At 40.9% G+C, this 17,367-nt stretch overlaps 1 long non-coding RNA gene across 1 annotated transcript; it reads left to right on the top strand.

Annotated features, from left to right (window-relative positions):
• The first annotated feature begins 3,241 nt into the window (after positions 1-3,241).
• Positions 3,242-17,084, top strand: LOC115294711. Its single transcript, XR_003910082.1, has 4 exons — positions 3,242-3,336; positions 5,524-5,629; positions 16,125-16,227; positions 16,576-17,084. It is a non-coding gene; the product is annotated as an uncharacterized LOC115294711 (long non-coding RNA).
• Positions 17,085-17,367: the final 283 nt, after the last annotated feature.

Genomic DNA, 17,367 nt, shown 5'->3' with positions numbered 1-17,367 from the left:
ACGTGAAGACAACACACATTGTCTTCCGTCCATCCACCCATCAACGAATGAATGGATGAACACAATGCAGAACATGCAAATGGTGAAATATTAGTCAGCCTTAAAAAGGAAGGGAATTCGCATGCTCCAAACAAGGGTGGGCCTTGAAGATGTTACGGTTAGGCTGACAAACTAAGCCAGTCACAGAAGGACCAGTATTGTATGAGTCCACTTACATGAGGTACCGAGGGTCGTAAAGACAAAGTAGAATAGTGGTTACCACAGGTTGGAGGCAGAGAGAAATCGGGGAGTTATTTTTAAGGGGTACAGAGTTTCAGTGTGGGGTGAAGGAAAAGCTCTAGGAACAGACACCTGTGATAGTTGCACAACATTGTGAATATATTTAATGCTAGTGAGTTGTACACCAAACAGTAACTAAAGTGGTAAGTTTTATGTTATGTATATTTTACCACAATTTTCAACAATGAAAAAAAAAACCTTGAGATTCACAGGTCTGTAGAATGGATTCCAGGTACATGTGAAAGGTCAACTACAATGTTATTGCTTTAAAAAAAATTTTTTTATGCTTTTTTATTTTTGAGAGACAGAGAAAGTGAGCAGGGGAGGGTCAGAGAGAGAGGGAGACACAGAATCTGAAGCAGGCTCCAGGCTCTGAGCTAGCAGTTGGCACAGAGCCCAACGTGGGGCTCGAACCCATAAAACAGTGGGATCATGACCTGAGCGGAAGCCGGACGCTTAACCAACTGAGCCACCAAGGCACCCCTGTTATTGCTTTTAAATGGAAAAAAAAGTCAATATATGAATACTCTGACAGGCATCAACAAAATGCTTCAAGAAAATTATATGTAATCTCACTTCTAACAGTCAACACATAATAAAGAATGTTAACTAAAAGAATCTGAAAAAGCATTCATTAAATATATCAAAAGTTTAGGAAAGAAGCCAAAACAGAAATAAAACCAATGAATCATTGAAGGAGGAATTAGTAAAACTTTGCTGGGCACACATCATCCTAAGGACCATTTTGCAAGCTGGGAATATTTAAACCAAAACATGGAATGAGGCTTAGAGGTATAGTACTGTAAAGCAGGTTCTCCAGGGAGAAGGTAGTGACTGTTTATTCTTTACAATGATGGGTTTAGAGTTTTGTTTTTTTGTTTTTGCTTTTTTAAGTGAAAAGGAGTTGTTTAGCTGTTCCTCTTATCAATTTGTGGGAAATACCAAGTTTCACTTACGATTTTCGGAGGCAGAAAGAGAAGTCACCCAGGTCAAGTTCACGTCACTTGTCTTGCAAAGTAACCTACCTGAAGCATTGCTTGTATGATTTCACTGGATGTGTCTGCTCAGGGAATATTCCACTGTGGTCTCTGCAGTGGCTTTTAACAAATATAAGGGAATAAAGTTATCCTAAACCCCCAGTAAGTGGTAGGGATTGGCCTTAACAGGTTGTATATCAGCGTGGGGATGGATATTGAAGTTTCAAAACTTGATTTCTCAGGTCAATTTCAGAGGTGTCAGGAAAGAGAGCAAAAACTGGTCAAAAAGGAAAGGCAAAAGGAAGCCCAGCAACTGGCCAGCTACACCGGGAAGGAGGAGAGATAAGTGTGAGCAGAGGAGCGGCTAAGAGGTCTGACATGGCAATTGCTTGAAAGCTAAAAATAGAGATTTAATCTGGGCCAGGAGAAATAGTGTGTGAGACCTGAGGGCCCTGCTGATGTCACTTTCTGTGACATTCTGACTTCACTCTGAGCATCAGTGAATAGCATTATTGATGGTGATGGGGAGAAGACTTTGGGAATGGGAGCCAGAGACAAGTATTTTAGCTGAAGATCTTTTTTTTTTTTTTTTTTTTTTTTTTACCTTTTTAAAGTTTCTTTATTTTGAGAGAGAGGGAGCGAGCATGTGCACAAGAGGGGAGGGGCAGAGACAGAGTCCCAAGCAGGCTCCACCTTGTCAGCAAGGAGCCCAACGCTGGGCTCGAACACACGACCCATGAGATTATGACCTGATCCAAAATCAAGAGTCAGGTGCTTAACCTATTGAGTCATACAGGTGCCCCCTGGCCGAATATCTTTGATGTATTCATCAGAGCAGGGCTGAGAACAGCAAGAGGAGGCACAGGGATGGGCCGGAGCTGCGGGTCAGAGGCAGCCCAGGCGGGGCAGGGGCCCGGCAGGTTTCTAAGGGGAGAAAGAGACCGTCTCGGGCATTGATGGAGAGCAACGGGCAACAGGGGCTGGCGAGAAGAGCCAGGTGGGAAAAGACGGAAGGAGAGATAATTGAAAGATAAGAAGGAGCCTCTTATCTGGTAGCCAGACAGAAAAAGTGGCCTTGCAGATGAAAGGAAAAGATGGGGGGCGGGGGGGGGGTAGGAGGTGGTTTTCATAAAAGCATAAAGATTAAATGAGTATTTAATTATCAGTTTAGCAGTATGTGAAATGTAATGCCTTAAATTCCTTTAAGTTCTCCAAGTGTGAACAGGAAGACAAGGAGACGTGTTAAAAAGAAACTCCCAGAACTTCCTCACAGGAGGAACTGTTCACCCATCCAACCACACACACCACCACACGGACGGGATTTCTTAAGGGTTTGGGTGTTTTTTTCCCCCTCAAAGCCTTGGATGATTTGATTGAAATCTTCATTTATGACTTTGAATCTCATTTGAAGCCCTTCGCATATGCCCCAGCGTGGAAAACCATCATGTCCTACAGAGTTTGCAATAAATCACCAGGCGTGTACAGGGCTGTGCTTTTGTGTTACCCTAATAAAATAGTGTATTTGGTGTGCTTCCCTCCGCCAAATAAATAACGTGTTCAGCTGTTACCTTACACCAAATAAATCAATGAAAACAAATGTCTTTCTGCAGAATAATTTCGTCTTAACCTCTTAACATGTATCAGAAAATAGATTTCCTGTGTTCTTGAGCGCGGATTGTAAACAGCAGCGTGTCAGTGGCCTCTGTTTATTGTTTTGTGGAAGTTGGGGGGGAGGGGAGAGGATTGTTTACTAGAATAAAATCCTTTTTTAAAAAAAAGGATTCTTATCTTTCATTTAGGTTAATAACATACCACATATATTTGTCAATCAAATTAGAATTACTGTCAGCCCATAATGCATTTTAGTTGAGCCAATATTAGTCAGTCCTGATTTATTTGCTTAATACAAATCTAATTGAGTTTCAGCCTGCTCGTCTCCTTTCCGCTGTTAACCGACCAAGTACATCTTTAATTTCCAAGACCGATGGTGTGGTGGCAGTTGAGAGGAAGAATGATTTGCATAAAGCCCCAGAAGGGTGCCAAAACTCTTCACGCTTTAAACAACAGCCTTTATTATTCTGTAAGTGGATGTGTTGAATTTTCATGCTTTTGTTTCCAGTTCAGCCCTGACAGAAAAGAATAAAGTAGATTTTGCCAGCACCCCTGCTGTGCCCTGGGGGAGAAATTCAATGTGCCTCATTTGTCTTAATTGGAGAACCGCCCTCAGCACCAGCTTTTTCTATGAATACATTAGCATAACAGACAGAAAATTCAAGCCCACTTTTGTGGCAGCCTCTCCCCCCACTCCACGCACACCTCCCATTTTAAAACTAATAAAAACTGCACGAGAGGAGAACATGTTTCATCTCCTGGGTTTCTCATCGTTGGTGTTGTAAAACTCTCTGTACAGGAGAGATGTATCAAGCCTATTTTATCTCTGCACTGTTATTAGAGCCGGTCGTGAAAAATGTGATAAATATCATCCATGACAGAGAGCTGAAAGCTTCTCTTTATTCTTTATAATGTGCTAATCCTATATACTTGTTCTTTGGCTGCTTATGCTGCTTTTTCAGAGGCGAGAGTTGGTTTTACAGAGACAAATGGGTAGTAGCTATGAATGAACCTAGGGGGAGAAAAAGAAGAAAGAAAGAAAAATTCTTACCGAGATGAATTTATTAGCGCTAAAACAAACGCGGTTATCTGAGTCAAAGCAAGATTTTAAACCCCGTGCCAACTCATTGGAGAAACGGTAAATTCATCTACACGTTTTTCATATTACGAAAGGGCTCTAAGTCTGGACAGACTGCGCCCTGTAAATCACTCCCCTAATCCAGTTCCTTCCAGTGTCTGATTGAACTAATGGAATTTAAAGGTAGGTGTTTCCAAAGAAATGTTTCGTTTACGTGTTCCCGAGACTGGGATTAATTCTTTCGTCACATCTGTTCAACCTGCTCGCCATTGCCAGCATGTGAAAGCGACGGAAAACATGGGGAAAGATATAATTTCTTAATAAAACGTGGTGCACACATTCTCTTGGAAAGATGGCTGCCTTTCAAAAACACAGTGAATCCATATTTTGTCTTGATTTTTCTCCAGCAGGCCTAATTTACCACGTCAGTCACACGCTGCTCTCACTAGAAGCCTTCCAGGGATTTTAAATAAGGTTTTTTGTGTTGTGGTTAAGAGCTTGTTTTGTTTTGAATTATTTGTCTGCCCATTTAAAAATTAAATACCTTTCGGGTCAGGTCCTTGTGGGTAAATGGGAGGCAAAATCATTTTGAAATAATAACTTCGAGATTCACAAGTTCCATGGCCTGAGAGAGAACCAACCAGTTCTCCTTTCTGTATAAATCCTCATTCTGCCGCCAACTTCAAAGGCTCCCTACACACCGTCAGAAGCCTGAAGGCAAAAATGAGGGTTAAGGCACTCTTCCCCTCCCCCTCCCTTCCTGCACTTTCCGTTCACTCAGTCCCAATAAACATTCCAAGAGGCTAGGGTGAGTTGGTAAGTGTTGGAGACTAGGAATAAAATGTTTGCTTTCTCCTGTAAGTGAATCTAAAAATAATCAGTTGGCTTTATCTGTCCAGCGAGAGGATGTCAGCTTTTCGCTTTACTACCAGTTTCATTTACATTCTAAGAATGACAAGCAGTTTACCCAGTTTATCAGATAATCCCCTGCTGCTTTCTAAACAAACATTCCTGCCACAGAGTTCTTTCTCGAATCCTCCCTCCCCGCCCCACATGGCCTTGAAGTCTTGTCTGGGGTCTGGACTAGGGCTGGCTCAGCGCATCCTGCACATCAGTAAGGGATGGTCCCGTCAACGCCCAATTCTCCCTCTATTCCAAACCAATTTGTTTCTTTAAAAAAAAAAATACTCCTCACCCAGGGATCTTATATTTATTACTATTCCTACAACTTTCAAAAATCTTAGGGAAAGAGAAATGGGATTGCAGGGTGCATGGAAGACTGAATTCCGGCTTTTCCTGGGCGGTTGTTGCTTCTTCAACATATTATTAAAGATCTTAATGTTTGCTATTGTGAGAGGAGCATGTGTTCCATTTATCGAAATTAGAAAATACTAAAAATCATAGAAAAGACTAAAAGCCATTGGTGGTGTTTTGTTTGTTTGTTGTGGCTGCTGTGACATTGCTTCAGATTCTGAGAAGCACCCCACATCCTTTGTAGACATATCAGGCAAACTGTATTTTAAAATACACGGATACTGACACGATATTTGCATCTCGCCCTCCCCTCCCCCCATGTAGGTGTGGCCCACCTGTCAGCAGTTGAGAGCTGTCAGCGGCATTTAAATTCTTTGGGAAGACTCGGCACTCATTAACCTGAGCAGAGCTAAGGAGGTCTGTTTTATGGGTAAGTTGTCAATTATTTTTTGGGCCATCACGCTCTATGAAAATCACGTTTCCCCGCAAAAATTAAGTGTTTGCAGAATGACCCTAGAAAATCAAGCGTAGGTAATTGAGGGGAGGAAGGGGGAGAGGTTACGTTTGGGGAACAGATGGCTAGGAAAGTAACTCTTTCCATATCCACAAAATAGAAGTTTGTCCTGAAGACCTGGAGTGAACATAATCTGGCATATTACTGTGGGAGGCCTGTGGGGTAATGGTTAAATGGGCACCTTGATGTGGAGATGGGTCTATCTCTCCAAAGAAACCCTTGGGATTCTTGCCTTAATCAACCTTGGAAGACTTAAGGTTCAAAAATTATATCAGTATTTATAGGGGGAAAAATTCTAGAATTGACTTTAGAAAGTATTCTTAGGACCTTACAAATTTATTTAATTTATACAAGTGCCACACACGGTCAAAACACAACAGCCAAGCAATATCAAATCAGGAGGAAAAAACAATGGGTGAGAAAGAGTAGGACACCTAGTGACACCAGAGTTTAAGGCAAAATATTCCCGAGTTCAATCCTACAGTTCGACTAACAGTGAGCCCACATTCCAAGCAATAATCATTTCTGTGGAAGTTACAAAGAAAAAGACAGAGAAGTGCTAATTTAACATCAACAAATTAACCATAAGATGCCCTACTTGGAGTGCAGCAGGCATAGTGAGGTAATCAAGAGAAAACCTTTATATGTTTTGGACACCAAATTTCTCCCTTTAGTGAATGTATATCAAACTAGCCACGAGAGTCTCCTATTTATGTAGGGAACACCCTGGCTATTGTTTTTTTTTTTTTCTTGCTTACACTCCTTTGGAAGTTATTGATTGACTCCTCAGTCCCGATAACCTCTTTGTATCTGATTCTAAAGACTTGGCCAAACGAAACTGGGAGAGTCCTTTAAGCAACCTCAAGTTTATCTGTCAGCTCTGTTCAGCGATATTCTGTTCTCTGAAAAGAAAAGGAACGTCAGTCAGATAAGGAACGATAGTTGTTCAGTTACCACAGCCTTTAGGGTTTCATCTAAAAATGCAAGACGTCTGTGTGAGCTCCGCGGCATTCTTCCCTCAGGAAAACTAGTTCCCTGAAAGGATGTGAAGTAGAAGCCGTGCCCTTGTGGCCTGAATCTGGAGTCGGAACAATCTAAAGTAGGACCGAGATTCTGCTCTGCATTGTTGTTTGCTCAGATGAAGAATGGGAAGGGGACAAGGGACACGGGCTATCACTGTGACCAGGGAAAAGCAATTTTTGAAAGGTACAACAGGAGAAAGTTCAGGAGGTACTGGAGGGCTCAGAAACTCAAGTGGTGTCAGGAAAGCACACTGCAAGATGGGTCACTGGCAGGAACACGCAAATATCATGAGAGCAGGGGCGCCCGGGTGGCTCAGTGGGTTAAGCCTCCGACGTAGGCTTCAGTCATGATCTCACAGTTGGTGGGTTCAAGCCCCGCATCGGGCTCTATGCTGACAGTGGAGAGTCTGCTTGGGATTCTTTCTCTCCATGTCTCTGCCCTTCCCTTGCTCACTTGGCTGTATGTGCTCTCTCTCCCTCTCTTTCACACACAAAATAAATAAACTCAAACATTGTTTAAATAAATGAATATTGGGGTTTGTACTTGCCTCCTTTAGAGGACTTACTTGCCCTTTTCCTTGTGTTGTGCTGCTGCCCCCACCGCTTTATCTATTTGGTTTTCAGGATGAACTTCATTAGTTCTTAATTTCTCCACAGATTACTCACCAGCATGAGAGGCCCAACAGTGCCAGACCTACATCCCTGGTGACTGAGTTTTAGTGTCTAATGAAACCGTAACCATGGGGTCGCCTGGGTTGCTCAGTGGGTTGAGTGTCTGACTCTTGATTTTGGCTTAGGTCATGAGCCCAGTGTTGTGGGACAGAGCCCCGAGTCAGCGTTGCACCGAGCATGGAGCCTGCTTCAGATTTTTCTTTCTTTCTCCCTCTGCCCCTTTCCAGTTCATGCTCTCCCTCTCTCCCTCTCTGTCTCTGACAAGGAAGGAGAGAAAGGGAAGGGAAGGCAAGAAAGACTGGAAGGAAAGAAAGAAAGAAAAACAAAGGAAGGAAGAGAAAGAAAGAAAGAAAAAAGAGAAGGAACGAACAATCTTAATATCTTAATCAAGGTGGAAACAACATTCTAATCTAATTATTCTCTAACCCTGGGTGCCCAGGCACTGAAACCTTAGTTATTGTAGCTAGACTCCTTACTGGTCCAACTATATAGTTCCCAGCAAAAACTAATTTTGCAGTGCAATCAAGAAACATCTAAGCAGCCTCTCAACAATGTTTGTTTGGGCACTTGAAGGCTAGTCTACTTTTGCAATGGCTCCCTCGAAGACCAAGCGGGGAAAAGCCAAGAACTCTGGGCAGGACTTCAACAATCAGCAGCTGCTCGGCGCTGCCAGTCAATCCCAATTTGCCACTTGGCTGCTTCCTGATGAGCTGCGTGGATGAGTGTTTGATAGCAGCGTGGTGCATTCCCCAGCTCACCCATTGGCTTCCGACGCTGCGGGCAGATATCTGGTACCCCAGAAGCTTGGCCTCTCTGCAAAACAGCTTGTTATAAAAGAAAGAGAATTGGACTGGAAGTCATGAGTCTGGTTGCAGGTTTGAACTGTCCCTAATTACATATATGGTGTTGGGCACGTAATTTAATCTCTCTAGGCCTTAGGGGTTTGCTCTTGTTGCTGTTAACATTTTATTATGGGATTTTTAAACATATGCAAAAGCAGGAAGAAGAATATAATAAATCCCATGTACTAATCATTTACTTTCAGCAATTAACAACTTTGGTTGATTAAACTCTGCCTCGCCTACTGGATTACTGGGAAACAAATCCCAGCCTCCTGTCATAGCCATAAATATTTCCGAGTGTATCCTAAAAGATTAGAACTACTTTCTTTTTAAAAGTCACAATTACATTAGATATTATAAATAATGATAACTCAGTAATATTTCTGAATACCTCGTATGCAAATTTTCCTGAGTGTGAAATTTTTTAACATTTAAAAAAATTTTTTTAAGGTTTATTCATTTTTCAGAGACAGAGCATGAGTGAGGGAGGGGCAGAGAGAGAAGGAGACACAGAATCTGAAGTAGGCTGCAGGCTCTGAGCTGTCAGCACAGAGGGTGGGACAGGGTTTGAACTCAAGGACTGCAAGATCATGACCCGAGCTGAACTTAGACACCTAACCAACTGAGCGACTCAGGTGACCCTAGAAAACATTTCTGAAAAAATAAAAAATATTTTTAGGGGCCTCTGGGTGGCTCAGTGGATGATGCGTATGACTCTTAATCTCAGGGTTGTGAGTTTGAGCCTCACCTTGGGCATGGAGATTACTTAAATTAAAAAATTATTGAAAATTAAAAAAAAATTTTTTAATGGTTATTTATTTTTTGAGAGAGAGAGACAGAGAGAGAGAGAGAGAGAGAGAACAAATGAGCAGGGAGGGGCAGAGAGAGAGAGGGACCCAGAATCCAAAGCAGGCCCCAGGCTCTGAGTTGTCATCAGAGCCCGATGCGGGGCTCGATTTTACAAACGGAGAGATCATGACTGGAGCCAAAGTGGGACGTTTAACAGACTGAGCCACCCAGGTGTTGCTGAAAAAATTTTTAAAGCATCAAAATAAGGTCCATAAATTCAATTGTTGAAAAACTGTCTCTTACAACTATTTTAAACTATAGATTCTCTCTCTCTCTCTCTCCTTCAACTTATTTAAGATCATTTGTGCTGCAGGGTTTATCCATCTAGACTTTGTTGATTGCATCCTTGTAATGCTATTTAATATATTGCTCTATCTTCTGTATTTCCTGTAGTTAGATATACAAGCTTAGTCATTTTAAATACTAAAAGTAAGAAGGATTAGGTAGTCTGGTGCACTTCCCATTAGGAAGCCTATGATATCTAGTTGTTTGTCCTTTTGAGCTGTTAGCAGCCATTGATAATCATTGTCTATCTAGAGTCACTATACGGCAAGGGATTGCCAAATGGTGATATGATGTTTTTATCATATTTTCTTCATTTACTAGCTAGAGTACTTCTGTAAGGAGTAACTTCTTGCAAATTACATGGTTACACTGTATTGAGATGTGGGAAAGGCAGGATAAATGATTACATCTTTCCCAAGTTTTAAAAAATAATGCTTCATATTTCTAGCATCTTCTAATGGAGAACAATGAGGGTTCATTTGCTTGTTTGTTTTTCTTATTTAAGATCATTATATACTTTTGGGTTTAAACATACTTGATATGCTTTAACTCTTTGGGTTATTTGTGCATAAGCTAGTGGGAACTCGAATTAGTCTAGTAGTTCTAACGAAAGAACACATAAAACTCTATGTTTGCAGAAGGCATGAGCTATGGGAAGTAATTATGGCAAGGTTGTAAGATTAGAGATTAATATATAAAAGTCAATATACAATTAGATATAATATATAAAAGTCAATTACTTTCCTATAAACTGGTAATGAAAAAGTAGAATTTAAAATTAAAAACACAATTGACATTTACATCAGCACTCCTGAAAATGAAATACTTAGGTGTAAATCTAACAAAATATGTATTAGATCTAAATTAGGAAACAAATCTCTGATGAACAAAATCAAAGAACTGAATAAATGAAGAGGTAGTCCATGTTCATGGATAGAAATATTCAATATTGTCAAGATATCAGAGTTCTTCCATCTTGATCTATAGATTCAGTCCAACCCCAATCAAAATTCCAATAAATTGTTTTATGGATTTCAACAGAATCTGAAGTTTTATAAATAAAGAAAAGATCTGGAATATTCAACACACTTTTGAGAGAAAATAACAGAGTTACAGGAATGACAGTATCTGATGTCAAGACTTACTATAATTATAAACTTCTGCTCCACAAGAAACATTATCCAAAAAAATGTTATGACAAGCCACACACTGGGGGAAAATATTTGCAAAAGGGATATCAGATAAAGGATTGTTATCCAAAATGTACTAAGAAATTTTAAATCTCAACAAAAAGAAAGCAAATAATCTGATTTTTAAAATGAATCAAAGAAGGAGGAGGAGGAGCAAGGGGACAAAGAGGAAGAAAAAGAAGAAAAAGCAATCATTATACCTGTCAAGAAGGCAAAGCAAAAACAACACCTCATCTCTGCAGTGCTGGAAGTTGACTGTGGGCCAAGATACAAATCCATGAGATTTTCTTTAGTGCTCTTTTTCTTTTTCCATATTAGAAAGCTAATAATACAAAAATGTTAAGTCATCAAGAGTCAACTTGTGATAATGATCCTGTTTAATCAAGCCTGAATGAATCAAGAAAGTATAGGTTTTATAATTTTGAAAGTACTATTTAAAAAAAAATTACCCTTAGAAAAAATAAATAAAAAATAAAGTACCCTTAAGGTATTCGGGGGAAGATGTACTTACACGTAACATCTCCATTTTTAGTCCTTCAGGATAAATGATATGTGACTGTAACTTCCTCCTTGGTTAAGTTATAAGCTAATATATATCACAACATGATTGAATACATGCCATTTAAAACCAGGCCCAAGATAAATGACCCATCTATCAAGTTAAGCTTTTTACATGTTAAAAGAAGACAACAATCTTGGACCACGACTGAAACCCAGAGCAGAAAGACTGATGTATCACATATTCTAAATATCATTGAGCCAAAGGCAATGAAATTTGTTACATTCTATGATATTTGAGAATGTATGTGAGCTTTTTAAATGTACTCCACTGTTCAGTACTATTAAGTCCAGATCCATCCGGTTGATGCATCGCGTCATCAACCTGCCAGGAAGCCTTTGGAGAGCCATTTGTCCCTGGATCCAAATCAAATATGTACCCTGACTGTTAAAAAATATTTTGTTAGACTAAACGACTAAGCTATCTTTGACAGGCTTGCCAAATGAATTATGACAACAGTTGACCACTTTGGACCCTGGGGCAATATTACCAAAAAGAAAAAGAGGAAAAATATGTTCTTTCCGAGTGTCTGATCTTAGAGCAAATGCATCCTTCTTTCTGTTACGAATCACAAAGTCCAAGACTCTTGCTCTCTTCTCTTTGGAACTTAGGTCATTTATTCTGTGTATTGTTTGAAGGGGCATGCACCCCAAATTGGTATAGGACACTATTGCAGAATCGCAACAGAGTTGAGGCTTAATAGAGAATTGTTGGCTCCTAACTCACCTGGGATCGCACGCCAACATCACCTCTTATTAGGCTCCCTCTCTTTCAAAGTGGGGTAATAATATCTATCTTTTGTGATGGCCCTCATAAAAAAAGACATCTCTTAGGGCGCCTGGGTGCCTCAGTCAGTTGAATGTTCAACTTGGGCTCAGGTCATGATCTCACATTTCGTGAGTTCAAGCCTCTCATGGGGCTGTGTGCTGACAGCTCAGAGCCTGGAGCCTGGTTCGGATTCTGTGTCTCCTTCTGTTTCTGCCCCTCCCCTGCTCGCAGTAATAAATAAAAATATTAAAAAAAATTTTTTTTTAACACAGCTCTTATGATCTAACAACAGCAGGCATTTTCTAAAATTGCTAACCTAAAGTCTTAAGAGGATAAATATATGGATAGTTATATATAAGATATAGGGAACAGTCTACTGGGATATGTGTAACGTGCCTACAGGCCTTCAAAAGCAAAAGTAGCAAACACAATCACAAATAAACAATAACAACAATAATAATAAGGAAGAGTCATCTGAAACTATTTTGCCTTTCGGGCGACAAATCTCAGACATTCAAATGAGGCTTTTACTTTTTTTTTTAATAGTTTCTAAGTTCATTTTAAAGCAGCACCTCTCTCCTTTGACCAACCTATTAATAATTCTACACATTCCTGCTTTGTTTTACTGCTCCCCGGCTGATTCAGAAAAGGGGAACACTTGGATATTCACGAGGAGTTCCTGGAGTTCAGTTTCTCTACCTGAATTCCCAGAGAAGCAACAGAAAGGAAACACAAAACAGAAAGGAAACACAGACTCAGTTTCATTTCCATCAGGCTTTTCCTGCATTGCTGTGATTTTCCTCAGGTCCAGGCCCTTGGAACTGTGGGAATGGTTTAGGACTTCCCTAGACAAAAACTTCAATTTTGGTTTCATCACACTTCTTTGTAATTTATTATTCTTCTACATTGTATCTCAGGAAAGTTTTGGAAAATACAAAGATCTTCACTCTGGGGGCAAAACTGCTTAAAACAATTACTTGGGTTTTAGTGGGGATTTTTTTTTTTTTTTTCAAAAAGAAAAGAAAAAAGATTTTCCTCCTGTAACTATTTGGGAGTTTACTTTCTTGCAAAAGATGGGCTTTCTGAAAACTTTCCATTGGCAGTAGTCCAAAGCTCTAATTACTTCAAATTAAACCCTCAAGGATTTCCATTTTTCTTCTTTAGCCACAAACAACTCCTTCCTCTGAGTGTTGGAGTCATTTAACTCCGCAAGTTTCTAGAACCAGTGCACATGGGCCCAGAAGACAGAAATTCAAACTTGCACCTTTAAAGATGCTGTTAGGACGTCATTTTATGTGTTCAGTAGAGCCCTCTCTGAATCCCTGCTGTTCATTTGAGTGGGGGGGGAGGAGTGGGGGGAGAGGAAGCGGGGAGGGATGGAGGGGCAGCGGGGTATGCATACTGAAGGCCAGAGAGCAGCTGTTTTCCTAAGTTGTGCAAGGCTGGGAAGGAACTGTAGGCAGTATATAAATTATTTTATTCAAAAATATATCTAGGGGCTCCTGGGTGGATCAGTTGATTAAGTGTCCGGCTTCGACTCAGGTCATGATCTCATAGTTTGTGAGTTTGAGCCCTGCATCGGGTTCTGTGCTGACAGCTCAGAGCCTGGAGCCTGCCTCAGATTCTGTGTCTCCCCCAATCTGTCCTTCCCCTGCTCATGATGTCTCTTTCTGTCTCTCAAAAATAAATTTCTTAAAAAAAAATTAAAAAATTTAAAAAAAATATATATCTAAAGATAAAATCTTGATCACATCAAATATTCCAAAGAAATGCCTCCCGACTATCGCGCTCTCACTAAGTTGACAACATTTGGACTTGCCCAGAATTTCTTTCACCTACAAGTATATTTATACAAGTGCAATTTTATCATCTGTCTTATGTTTACAAGTCTTCCAGCCGTAGTTGTTTTCATTTTACTTAGTGTTTTCAAACAATGTTTCCACCAAGCAGCAAAGACTATTGGAGGTAACCTCACAAGAGGAACCTCCGCATGGGGGAAGCAGAGAGAAGCTGAACCCGCCTCCGCAACCATCTTCTTCACCCCCATCCCTCTCCTCCCCCATGTCCACCCACCCCAACTCACACAGGTTCTAATAACGGCAAATATATATCTCTGAGGGACAAAAGCGTAAGTTTAACCGAAAGAGTAAACCTCATGGGACAGGGAAAAAGGCTGAATATTGTAGGTACCACGAATGAAAATCCAGGTTTGCTCTCTGGGATCGCTTGGCTGACCTTGTTTTCCACTTGTCTGGCAGAGCACAGATCTGTTCAGGATCTTTCCGTTCACGAGTCAGCCCTTCTCTGAATTCCATTAGACGGTGTCTTCCGAGGTTTGGAGCTCACTCACCTTTTGGGGGACTTGTGTGGCTGGTAATTTGCACATGTCTCTGGTTTCCTGTGATCTGCCTATTAAGAAGATTTACAGGCGAGTCTCTTTAGTTGTGTCCTGCAAAGGTGATAAAATTTTTAAAATCTATTTAGAGGCCACATGATTTAACATAATTCCACTTTCGTTTCTTCTCACCTTAGACATACAGTCCATTAGGCTGCTTTATAGAGGCTAAATATAAAAGGACAGCGGGACTCTAGTATTTCTTAACCTGTTATTAAGACCACAATATTTTAACAGGAATGAAGACCCAAATGCAAATTTCTCTTCTCTTTGTATAACATTTACGCAATAAAGAATGAATAGAGTACATGATTTTTCATCTCTGGAGTACTGGGGCTGGTAATGCATGGAGCTGCAAGAAGCAAGCATTAATCTGTCTAGCTGCTAAGGAATGAAATGTCACTCGGAGGAACTTGTTCTCGCTGGTACATTCTTGCATGGAATTCGCTATCAAAAAGCAGGGGCAGAAGTAATCCTTCTTCCAACTGCGTTCTATCACAGCACATCTACCCTTTTTCATGTGTTTGGATTGAGTTCCTGCATATGGAGTAAACAAGAGCTTCCGTTTTTCAAGAGTGTTTTTAAATATTTTTAAACCATGGCATTGCGGGGTGCCTGGGTGGCTCAGTCGGTTAAGGATCTAACTTCCGCTCAGGTCATGATCTCATGGTTCGTGGGTTCGAGTAAGCTCCAAGTTGGGCTCTGTGCTGACCGCAGGGAGCCTGGAGCCTGCTTTGGATTCTGTGTGTCTCTCTTTCTCTGGGTCTGTCAAAAAAGAATAAATGTTTCATTTTAAGTTGAAATAAATAACACCCCCCCCCCCCCACACACACACACACCCCTCCTGGTGCCTCCCTCCCCGCCCTCCGTTCTGGTACTACCACTGGGCCGGGAACACCAGGGAGATGGACTCTTAGCATTCCCAGTGCAGACAGAGGATTTGCCTGGAGGAAACAGCTTAGTGGTTTAGAGGAGGGCACTGTGGTATTAGTGAGGCCTCTGCTGATGGTGAGCCTGCCTTCCTGCTTCTTCATTTGGGCTCCAGGAAGCTGAGATGGGCGGATAAGCAGCTTTTACATAAAAAATAGCTTATAGGGTGCTTGGGTGGGAGAGCATGGGACCCTTGATCGAGGAGTTGTGAATTCAAGCCCCACATTGGCCTTGGAACCTACTTTAATAAAAATTATACGTGCACGCGCACACACGCATACGTCTGACTGTATCCCCTTTGGTTGGGTATCGCATTAGGAAAGTCTGTAGCATTTAAGTTTATGTATTTATTTTGAGAGAGAGCACAAACATGCACTTGCACATGGTGGGGGAGGGGGAGGGGACAGAGATAGAGGGAGAGTGAATCCCAAGCAGAGACCCAGGCAACTGTGAGATCATGACCAGAGCCAACATCAAGAGTTGGACACTGAGCCCACTGAGGCGCCCCCACATTTTATTTTAAATAGAGGTGTGTTTCAAACTTGTGACCACAGAATCCTTTTCCAGACTCCTGTGTTAAAGGAAGTGAAGCAGAGCTCCATCTCACTTAGCATCTCCTCTCACAATCATGAGGCCCTTGAGAGGAGGCCCCTCAGACCCCAGGGTCTTGTTACTTTTCTATCTTAAAACAAAATGCTTGCTAAGTTTTAAAATCTATCAATCACGCTGTGATTCTCCATTGTCAATGGAGAAAGCCAGGATAGTGGGAAAGAAAGATATTTGAGTAGCTCTAACAGGACCTGACTTTGAATCCTGTCTTTGCTTAAGAAGGGAAGTCAATCTTCACCCACATTTCAGAATTTTCTCGCAGAGTGATTTTTTGGTTTTAATCTTGACAGATGTGTGTGTGTTCCTCAGAGGTGAATTTCTCTGCATGCCTTTCAACACCTTCTGTCCACAGAGAAGCTAACCTATTCAAGTCAATGCATGTCATCTTTTAAGGTAAGATTAGCCGGGATCCTATTCTGGACCTGGTCTTCATGAACTAATTATCCTATTTTTAATCTCTTGGCATGGATTTTTGTAAGTAGTCTTTTAACTTGTATTGTTATACAAAAGGGAATAAAAAAAAAAAAAAGACTATTGGAGTCAGAGCCCAAAAACTGGAAATGGCTATCACAACCAATGAAGACGTTTGTGAGATGTCTTTGAAAATATGATGTACGATTCTTTGATTTACAAAGAAGTTATATTTGAGAGCCTGCTCTAGGCACTGGGGATACACAGGGCTTACATTCTGGTAGAGACAAGTTGATCGTTGACTCTTGTTACTCTTTTTTTCCATTACAGGAGCATCCTCATCATTAGAGAAACTTGGCTTATTCGGTCTGTGGTTAACACGTGAGTTGTGGACAGAGGGAGTTGGAAATTGGAAGGTGAAGTCTTGCGCGTGCGTCCTTGCTCCCTACCGCATATTAGCTGAATGTATCCACAAGCCGATCATTTCATCTTACTGAGGACATTTCTTCATTTGTAAATGTGGGACCGTGCTAATACTTAACTCCCAAGAGTGTTGTAATATTTTGAAATGATGGAAAATGAGTTTTGCACATCCTACAAAACATGCTGCGAATATAGTGTCTTTCTACGGAGAAGCACTATGCTATTGTCTAGCTTTATACAGTTCAGGAATTCTTTTTTGTTTTTTCTAAACATGGTAAAAAAAATAAGTAAGTAAATTCTCAACAGTAGTGTCCGCTGTTCCAGATAACATGAATTGTGTTCATGCTACAATACTTAGGCGACACGCATAGCCATGAATTGGGTAGTGTTTTGCCAACAACAGAGTAAATGACAACTATTCCCATATCAGTTTTCTGTTGTACTGATTACAAGCTTGTGTGTGGGGATGATTCATGGTTTACTTGCTTTTCAAGTCACAATTTCAAGTAATGCCATTTGTCTTCTATCCGCCATTCATACCTCGACCAAGAGTCCACAGGCTGCTCTCCTGTATTGCACGTCCTTTCCAGTATTGGACAGCCCCCTTCACACCGCCACGTCTTTAACGTAAATAGTGCAGATGGCCTTTAAAACAAGAACAAGGAAACCTTTCATCGATGTTACTTTCATCTTCATAAT

The sequence above is a fragment of the Suricata suricatta genome, chromosome 6 (genome assembly GCF_006229205.1).
Source record: "Suricata suricatta isolate VVHF042 chromosome 6, meerkat_22Aug2017_6uvM2_HiC, whole genome shotgun sequence".
NCBI lineage: Eukaryota > Metazoa > Chordata > Mammalia > Carnivora > Herpestidae > Suricata > Suricata suricatta.
The sequence above is the reverse complement of the archived record's forward strand: the minus strand, read 5'-3'. Positions and strand labels throughout refer to the sequence as shown.